General features: G+C 48.4%; 1 long non-coding RNA gene across 1 annotated transcript; it reads left to right on the forward strand.

The window, feature by feature from the left end:
* The first annotated feature begins 4,379 nt into the window (after nt 1-4,379).
* On the forward strand, nt 4,380-6,456 carry LOC121141339. Its single transcript, XR_005878222.1, has 3 exons — nt 4,380-4,594; nt 5,305-5,364; nt 6,208-6,456. It is a non-coding gene; the product is annotated as an uncharacterized LOC121141339 (long non-coding RNA).
* The last annotated feature ends 2,981 nt before the right edge of the window (nt 6,457-9,437 follow it).

A 9,437-nucleotide genomic window follows, 5' to 3' on the forward strand; every position in this document is an offset into this window, starting at 1 on the left:
TCACTTGTGCCTGTGCAGATGCTGCAACCTTCAGACCTCTCGCTGGCCAGATTCCATGGGGCTGCCTGTGTCAGATCCTTGGATGTTCAAGGCCAGACCTTGTTACTGTGTGTTCTGTAAGGATCCAAGGACTAGATATTGGGCAAGTGGTGCCCGTTGTTCTTCTGCTGCAGCAACCGGTAATGAAACAGAAACCTCGAGTCAACAAACCCACGTGGAGTTTATTGGTAGAGTGGGGGTAGAGGGGGGTTAGGTCAACCTTGATTCGAATCCGAGTCATGGTACCAAAATGTTCTTTTGTTTAAATTAAAAAGTACGAGATGAGCCGGAGGCGCATGCCTTTAATCCCAGCACTTGGGAGGCAGAGGCAGGCGGATCTCTGTGAGTTTGAGGCCAGCCTGGTCTATAGAACGAGTTACAGGACAGCCTCCAAAATAATACAGAGAAACTCTGAATGGAAAAAAAAAAGGATGAGATAGAACACAAACACGAAGATACAGTAGCCATAGAGTTTATTAAGTGGGGGGAGGGGGAAGCGAGAAGGGGTAGAAGAGAGAGGGACGAAGGGAGAAAGAGAGAGGAAGGGGAAGGGAAAATAGTGTAAGTGGGCAGGGTCTGTCTCTTAAAGGGGTCCTTTGCACCTGCGTGAAGACTAGCACTCATGGAACCCTGGGCTGACCAGAGTGCTGCCTGAGTGCATTCCCAGGTAACAGGGGCAGGCCAGCATAGTGCCTGAATCCTTTCAGTGCCCACTCTGTTTCTTTTTTTGAAAAGTCTCAGATGCGTATTTGTTCACACAAGCAGCTTATTGAAGGTTCTGAGAGTTCTGCCAGTAAACAATTTTGTTTAATATTCTCTTCCTCCCTTCCTCCCTCCCTCCTTCCCTCTTCCTTCTTTTCTTTATGTGCATGCACGCGCGAGTGTGTGTGTGTGTGTGTGTGTGTGTGTGTGTGTGTGTGTGTGTGTGTGTGTTGCTGTTGTTTCAAGCAGGGTCTCATGATTCCCAGGCTGGTCTTCTGGCCTGGAACTTGCTTTTGCCCCCATGTTTCCGCCCTGTGTGCTGCCCTGAGTGCTGGGACAGCAGGCATACACCACCACACTTGATGATGAAGCTGGGCCTTCGGTGTGTTCCGTTTTTAGGTTTGCTTTAGAAGCTACTGAGGTCTCTTTCTTTCTCTTGCTGGCCTCATCGCTGTGGCCCCTGCTGTGGCCCCGAGTCTGTTATCCTCAGGTCTCCAAAGGAAGCTTACTCTAACACTCAGGGGCTACAAGTGAGACACCCATCTGTCCTGTAAAACAGACACCCATTAACTAAAGGGCCCAATCTGTCTATTGTCTCCTGGTGCCTTGGAGTTGGAGTCAGTCTAAAAACAAAGGAATGCTATGGACCTCTAACCAACTGAGTGGCATGAAATGCTCTGGAAGGTTTATGAAGGGACACCATCCCTTCCCCCAGCCCCAGTTAGCCTTGTGGGCTTGAATTTGCTTCTAAACCTCAGCCATATTGTCTATGGTATTAATAACATTCCTTTTTTTTTTTTTTTTTTTTTTTGCTGTTGTTGTTTCAACACAACAGCAGGGTTTCTTTGTGTAGCCTTGGCTGTCCTGGAACTTGCTCTGTAGGCCAGGCTGTTCTCAAACTCAAAGAGATCCAGCTACCTCCTGAGTGCTGGGGTTAAAGGTGTGATCCACCACTGTCTGGTTTATATTAGTCTTAATCTGCCTCAGTTTCCTCCTTGAACTTTCATTTAGAAACCTTGCAAGGATCTCCCACAATTCTAGATTTTTTTTTTTTGGTAGGGGGTGGGTAGGCAGGATCTCATGTGGCCCAAGCTGGCCTTGAACTTGCCATGGAGCTAGGATGATTTTGAACTTCTGATTCTCCTGCCTCTGCCTCCCAAGTGCTGGGATTATAGGCATGGGCCACCAGGTCCAGCATTACAGTTCTGCTTGATTTTGGCAGGCCTGACATTTCTCAAACTTTTTTTTCTATTTGACACTGAGGCCTTGTTTCACACCAATGTCACTCTGCCCAGAACAGACGGATAGGGTCCTGCCACTCCTGAAGTAGGTAAGGATGTATCCACAAAGGCACAGTGCACAAATGGCTGGAAAATCACCTTCCTGGCCCAGGATTCCCATCCTTCTGGAAAAGTACTGAACTACCCCAAACTCTGTAAGAATTCATTCCTTATAGCCCTAGGAAGCAACTCTGGAGCTGTGGAGCTGACTGAGACCTACCCAGTCTGGGGTGAATTCCAGGGAAGAGCTGGCTGGGTCCCATTGCTTGGCATTGGATGGACTTAGTGTACCAAGAGGCCAGGCCAGCCAGCAACCACCCAGTGTGTGTCTGGACTTGTTTTTCCTGCCTTTCCTTGCTCCTTTTAGAGCCTGACTGAATGGGCCCAGTCTCTGTGTCGTGCCCAGTCATCATTGGACCCCTCAGTCTGGCCTGCTCCTCTCTCACCCGCCTTGATAAACAACCCTCTCCGTCTGGGAGCCACAGCAGGAGGCCTTTTCTCCCTCCTGCACCCCAGGATGCCTCTCCCCTCATCTGGGCTGCTTTCCGAGGGCCTTGGCTGGGAACCTATGTTAACTCATCCTTGGTCCACCTGAAGGAAAAGAGACTCCCAGAAGTTTTGTTTTTAGTAGGAAAACTTTGTTTTCAAAACAAATTATTACCCCAAGTTTGCCAGTTTACAGAACAGATAAATATGGATGTTTATGTCAGACTTGGTAATTATGGCCAAATATTGGGAAGAAAGTAAATTTCCATCTGTGGGGACTAGGTTAAATAAAACGATGGTGAACTTACAAGACTGAATACTACTGTTCAGTCACCGAAAAGCCTGAGTCATATCCCAACAATAACAGCAAATGTTCTAGGGGAAAAAAATCTCCATTTTCTATGGATAATATTTGCTTTCTAGTTCCATTTTGGAGCAAAGGCAAAGATCACTGCTTGGCTTGTTAGATCTGACCACCTTTTATTTATATTCCTCAAACGTTTATTCCATAGTTAAATGTGGCAACAGAGCATCTTGTTTTATTCTAAACTCAAAGGTTTCTTGGGATATAAAGTCTTGGAACATTAAATGTTAAATTTGAGAAAATCTCCAGCAAAGAGATGAGTGCCACCCCGTCACCTTTAATAGCAATCAGAACTTTATATTTTAATTTTTTTCCCCAGCAGAATCTCACCATATATTTATTCCCAGTGAGCCTAGAACCCACTCTGTAGACCAGGCTGTTCTTGAACTCACAGAGATCCACCAGCCTTCCCCACCTCCCAGTGCTGGGACTAAAGGTGTGCACCCCCACCCATAGCCTGGTACTTTACTTTGGAGAGGATTGTTCATTTTAGACCACGTTAATAAGCCAGTGAGTAGTCACAAGGGTAAGTGAACCAGTTGTATGCTTTAGGGGTGTTTGCTTGTTTTTAAGATTTATTTTTAATCTTAACTATGTGAGTATGGATGTGCACACTTGTGCAGGTGCCTGAGGTGGCCAGAGATGTCAAATCCTTCCGAGCTGGAGTTACAGACCATTGTGAGCCTCCCACAGAGGTGCTGGGAACTGAACTCGGATCCTCTACAAGAGCAGTATATTCTTAGTCACTGAGCCATCTCTCCAGCTCCATGTTCAATTGTTTTGAGATAGGGTCTCCTACTCACAGCCCAGGCTGGCCCACACTCCTATCTTCACCCTCCTAAGTTCTGGGATGAAGGCATGCACCACCATGGCCAGGATCCCATATAGTTTTTGAGACCTGGTCAACTCACGGACACTGGAGCTCACCGACTGGGCTCGACTGACTGGCTGGTGAGACAAATCACAATGCAACGCCATGCAGCCACTCCAACAGGCATGAAAGCACAAACCCCAGCTTTCAAACAATGTCTTTCCCTGCCCCCACCCTGGGGAAAAGGAACGCATTTCTCAGTCCCCATGCCCTTAAGTGATTCTGGACAGGCGACTTTCCTACCTGAGAGCTGAGTGTGGAACGAGAAAAGCAATCATTTTACAGGGGAGGAGAGCGGTACAGTCAATCTCAGTGTCCTGAGGTAACATGGCCAGGCCACAGGACGCAAGAGGTACCTCCCTGACGGTACAGTAAAGAGGTGTGTGCCCTCCCTCAGCTCCAGTGTGATTCAGGAAGAATGTTAGCCAGCCCCATTAGTGAGACTGCTTACAAAATACTTCACCAGTATTCTTCAAAAGAGGAAAGTGAGAAAATGACAAATGAGCTAATGATGTGGTAGGCACCTGCGACCCCAGACGAGGGTGGTGAGGGCAGGAGGACTGGAGTTCAAGCCCAGTGTGGGCTGGGTAATGAGACACGGCTTCAAGGAAAAAGAAGAGACATGGAGCGTGGGGAGTGAGGGCGGGGGGTGTGGCTCAGGTGGCAGAGTGCTTGAGGTGCCAGCCCGAAGGAAGCCCTGGGTTTCACCACCAGTGCTGTATAAACTGGGCATGGCGATGCAGGCCTGCGATCCCAAACACTCAGGACATGGACCAGGAGGATCAGAAATTCTAGGCCAACCTGAGCTACATGAGATCCGGTGTCAAACTGCCAGGGCATCAATGAGAAGAGGTAGCGTGTCCCCCGGCTGGAACTGGGACAGCAAGAAGGCCGACTGGGGAAAGCCACTGGTTCAGTGCAGCTCCGTCCAGGTCCAGAAGGCCTGGAGCACCTGCCACCACAGGAGGTTTGGCCTGCAGCAGACGCTGAGGTGGCATTGGGAGGGTCTTAGTCCCGCAGAGGGGTGTGGCACTCTACGGACCTCAGGCTGCTCATCTCCTAGTCTTCCAACCTCTCCTTCCTGCCTCCCCTTGCCATCTCCGGCTTTGGGGCCCTCTAATTACTGGGCATGCATAAGGACCACAGCTTCTGTTTAGGTAAAATGGCAGTCATGTGGCCACAAACAGCTGCCTCCGGGAGGGCTATTTCCAAATTGAGCCTGGACTGAGGGCAGAGGAGGAGCCAGGCCCAGAGTGGGATGTCAGTGACCTTGCAGTAGAAAGCCATGGGATGCGCTCTCAATGGTAGAACCCAGAAGCTGATTTTGGTAGAGTACCTCCAAGGCTGGGGACTTTCTGGGGTTATCTGCTCCACCTGGAACCACAGTGCCAGGATAAGATAGACAGGGAACCCCCACCATGACCCCATGAATGTCCTCCAGTTTCCTGGGTTTAGTGTGTTCTCACCCAGCCACATCCGGACCCTGCATGCTGGGGTAGCATGGGTGTGGTTCAGTCCCCTTTGGCCTCTCCCGCCTTTTCTCAGCTTCCTTTATTAAACAGGCATCCAGAAGACTGGGTGTGGTGGCACGCACATGTGATTCCAGCACTCAGGAGCTGAAGGTGAGAAGGTCAGGAGTTCAAGGTTACCTTTAGCTACAAAGCAAATTCAAGGCCAGCCTGAAGTACTTGAGATCCTGTCACAAACAGGTAAAGGCACTGAGAAAGAAAACATTGGCCGGAGGCTCCATTAATACAAGGTTGTTTGATCTGGGATATTTATGGGGACAGAAGTTGGAGAGGGTGGCAGAGAGGAGAAAGAAAGGACCCCCGCTGTGGCACCACCACTGGGAAGAGCTAGGCTAATGTCTCATGTGCTGCAATTTACTAGCCCTAGACATGAGGAAGGCTGAAGGTAAGGTTAGACTTTACACAGGAACCTTTCCCAAGCTGCCCAGAGCAGGACGAGTGCTCCAAGCTTTATTTCTCAGGGGCATCACACCAGGCAAGACTGGGGGACCACTCAATAGAAGCAGGGATACATGACCACTTCCGCCATCCCCATTTCTGGCACCCCGAACACTCACCAACTTACACACAAACTCACACACACTCATGCACTCATACACAATCACTCACGCGCACACACGCACACTCACACAGATGATAAAGTTTAAACCAAGAGATTAAGTAAACTTGATTCACTTATGTAAACTAAGTGGACACAGCCACCAAAAACACAGAATTCTAAAAGCAGCCCTGATGGACACTCCCAAGAAATAACAGACTTGGGCTGTGTAAGAGATGGGCACTAATTAAAGATGTCATGAAGAGGTGGTGGCCCAAATGACTGATCCCCTCCCACATGGCACAGGCACAACCTTCCAGGCTTCATTGTTTTTCATTCTCTCTCCCCTCATTATCAACTTTCAGTTTTCCAACTGAAAGACAACGCTCTCCTCCTAGAACTGACATCATGAAGAATCCTGGATAATGGTCGCTGTTCCAGGAGCTATGGTGATGAGCAATACAGATGAGGAGACAGTTTCACAGAAGAAACCATCACCTTCCACGGGCCACAACTACCCAGTAGCAGAATAACGTGAATGCTGACGTCCAGAACACACTGGCTGCAGGTGGAAATCCAATCCATAAAACTGAATTGAAGCTGGGTGTAGTGGCATGCATCTATAATCCCAGCACGGGGGAGGATGAGACAGGAGAATCTTGAATTGGGAGGCCAGCCTGGGCTACATAGTGAGATTCTTCCTTGAAAAGCAAAATTCAGGGCTGGAGAGATGGTTCTGTGGGTAAGAGTGCTTGCTGCACAAGCAGGAGGACCTGAGTTCGAATCCCAGCACCCATAAAGAAAGCCAGGTATGGTTGCATGCAACTGTATCTTCCTTAGTGCTATGGGAGGTACAGACAGGGTAGTTCAGTTTCGCTGGCTGCCAGCCTAGCTCTAGAATCAGTCTCAAGAGAAAAAGCATAGAGTGATACAGCAGGACACCTGCATCTTCCTCTGACTTCTTCATGGACTCATAGGCATGCATAACTACACATATAATACACGCATATTCACAAACAGGGATGGGGAAGCAGTTTGGTGAAAGAGTGCTTGTCTCACAAGTGCAAGGCCTTGGTTTGGTGGTTTGCTTTGCCCGAGCATGTTATGTGTGCATCAGATTGGAAGGGTCTAATACATACATACATACATAATTATATTTTGTTTTTTGAGACAGGGTTTCTTTCTCTGTGGCTTTGGAGGCTGTCCTGGAACTAGCTCTTGTAGACCAGGCTGGTCTCGAATTCACAGAGATCCTCTCTGCCTCTCAAGTGCTGGGATTAAAGGCGTGTACCATCACTGCCCGGCTCTATTCTATATTTTTTAAAGATTTATTTTTTTCATTTTATATATGAGTGCTCCAACTGCATGTACACCTTTATGACAGAAGAGGGCATCAGATACTAGAGATGGTTGTGAGCCACCATGTGGTTGCTTGCAGGGCATTGAACTCAGGATTTCTGAAAGAGCAGTGCTTTTAACCTCTGAATCATGTCTCCAGCCTCAGAGATCTATTCTATAGGAGTCTCCCTATGCCCTTAGGAAAACTTGGTGGCAACAGTGAGCAGTTTGAAAAATTGGAACCTGGACAAAGGCTGGGGTTAGGTTGGAATACACAAAGGTCTAGGTTTGATCCCCAACATTGCATAAACCAGGCATGGTGGGGCACGCTTGCAATTCCAGCACCTGAACAAGAGGTCCATAAATTAGTGTGCTCCCTAACTATGTCTCAAAAACAAAATAAACAGGGGCTGGAGAGATGGCTCAGTGGTTAAAGGGACCATATTGCTCTTTCAAAGGACCTGGGTTCAGTTCCCAGTACCCACATCAGGTGGCTCACAACTGCCTGTAACTCCAACTCCAGGGGACCCAATGCCTCTAGCTTCCACAGTGACCTGCACTCATGGCACAAATCCACAGACAAACAGACCAACACACATACACACCCACTTAAAAATAAACGTTAAAAACAGCAACTGGGGATGTTTGAGACCATCTGCATAGCAACATCCTGTCTCAAAAGAAGAAAAAAAATCCAAACCAAACCAAAGACTTGGACTTAGCAAGGGGGACGGATCACCGGCTACACACTCTAGCTGGAGTTGTCAAGCTCCAGGTTCAGTAGAGACCTTGTCTCAGATGATGATAATTGAGAAAGACATAAGACATCAAACTTGGGGTGGATTCCATTTTGGGTTGATCTGGAGGCTTCCTAGTCCATTGGAAACACCAGGCTTGAATAGTGGTGCTTCTTAGGGCGAGGGGCTCCTTGGAGGTTCTTTTGCCTCTTCTATTCTAGTTGGGATCAGTGCTTCCTTAATTTTGTCCTTCAAGTTACCAATGCACACTGCCATCTAGTGGTTAAAAACACCTACAGGAGGCTTGGGAAGAAGCAGCCCTTGGGCCCTAAGGGACCACAAAGGCCTGAGACTTGGTTGGTAGGCAGCCTCAAACTCTGTATGAGGCCGGCCCTGCGCTCCTGGTCCTGCCTTCACTGTCAGAACACTGGATCAGCGCTGTGTTGCAGCACATTAGGCTAGTGCCTCTGCTAGGGAGTGAAAGGATGTCTTAGTTCTGGCTACCAAATTCACTAGAGTGAAGGCACTGTGATTGTCCAGGTGAAGAAACTTCCCCTGGGAGAGATTATCTGACTAGTCCAAGGCCACGGCTGGCTAAGGGCAGAGCTAATCTTGTCCCAGGTCCAGCAGTATTGAGTGCCCAGTAAATGCCAGAGGGTTCACATTCAGCCTCCTTTAGGGATCTCACAACTGCCTGTATCTCCAAGGGATCGAATGTCCTCTTCTGGTGTCCTCAGGTACCTGAACGAACTCAAAGATACATACAAACTTATAAATAAATCTTAAGGTTAGGCATAGTGGTGCATGCCATTAATCCAAGCACTTGGGAGGCAGAGGCAGGTGATTCTCTGAGTTCGAGGACAGCCTGGGCTTCATAGCCATGCCCGGTCTTACAAAGACAAGTGAACCAACAAACATGTGTTACAACCCCGCCTATGCACAGTGGTGACTTGCAGAAAGCCACTAGGTTTTCCTCTGGCTTGGGAGAATGGAATTCTGGCCAGTGTAGCTCAGTAAAAGATGCCACGTCTTTTGTGAGGTGTGGTTTCCTCTTTCCAGCTCCCCCACCCAGGTCTGGGTCATGAGGCAATGGCTTTGTCCAGATCAACTCTTCCCATGGTCTGAAATCGGCATGTTCAAGAGACACCCCAGACACCAAGTGTGTCCTGCATGGTCTTGGGGTCCATGTTGACGTCTCTCTGGTTCCCTGCTTCACAGCAATGTAACACCCTTTTTTTCCTTAAAGCTACACAAACTAAAACACTCCCTCGCTTCACCAAGCAGCTCTTTAAAGGCAGTGCCCTTTAAGGGGGACGATCTGACATGCCTCCATCCATGACCCTTGAAATACATAAAAGTTAGTACGCAGTGGATGCTTGCCAGAGGATTTCTCTACTCCAAACAGTTCACATTAATTTGTCCATTTTGTCACTACAACCATCACAGTCATTTGCCAGAAGTGCGGTCCTCTCCCAGGCTTTGAGCACTGAGAGGTTAAGTAGACCAGCTGGGAGGTGTTAGAGCCAAACCCTACTGGGGCAGCCTTTCTTCAG

This window comes from Mesocricetus auratus, unplaced genomic scaffold, assembly GCF_017639785.1.
Source record: "Mesocricetus auratus isolate SY011 unplaced genomic scaffold, BCM_Maur_2.0 Super-Scaffold_100007, whole genome shotgun sequence".
Taxonomy (NCBI): Eukaryota; Metazoa; Chordata; class Mammalia; order Rodentia; family Cricetidae; genus Mesocricetus; species Mesocricetus auratus.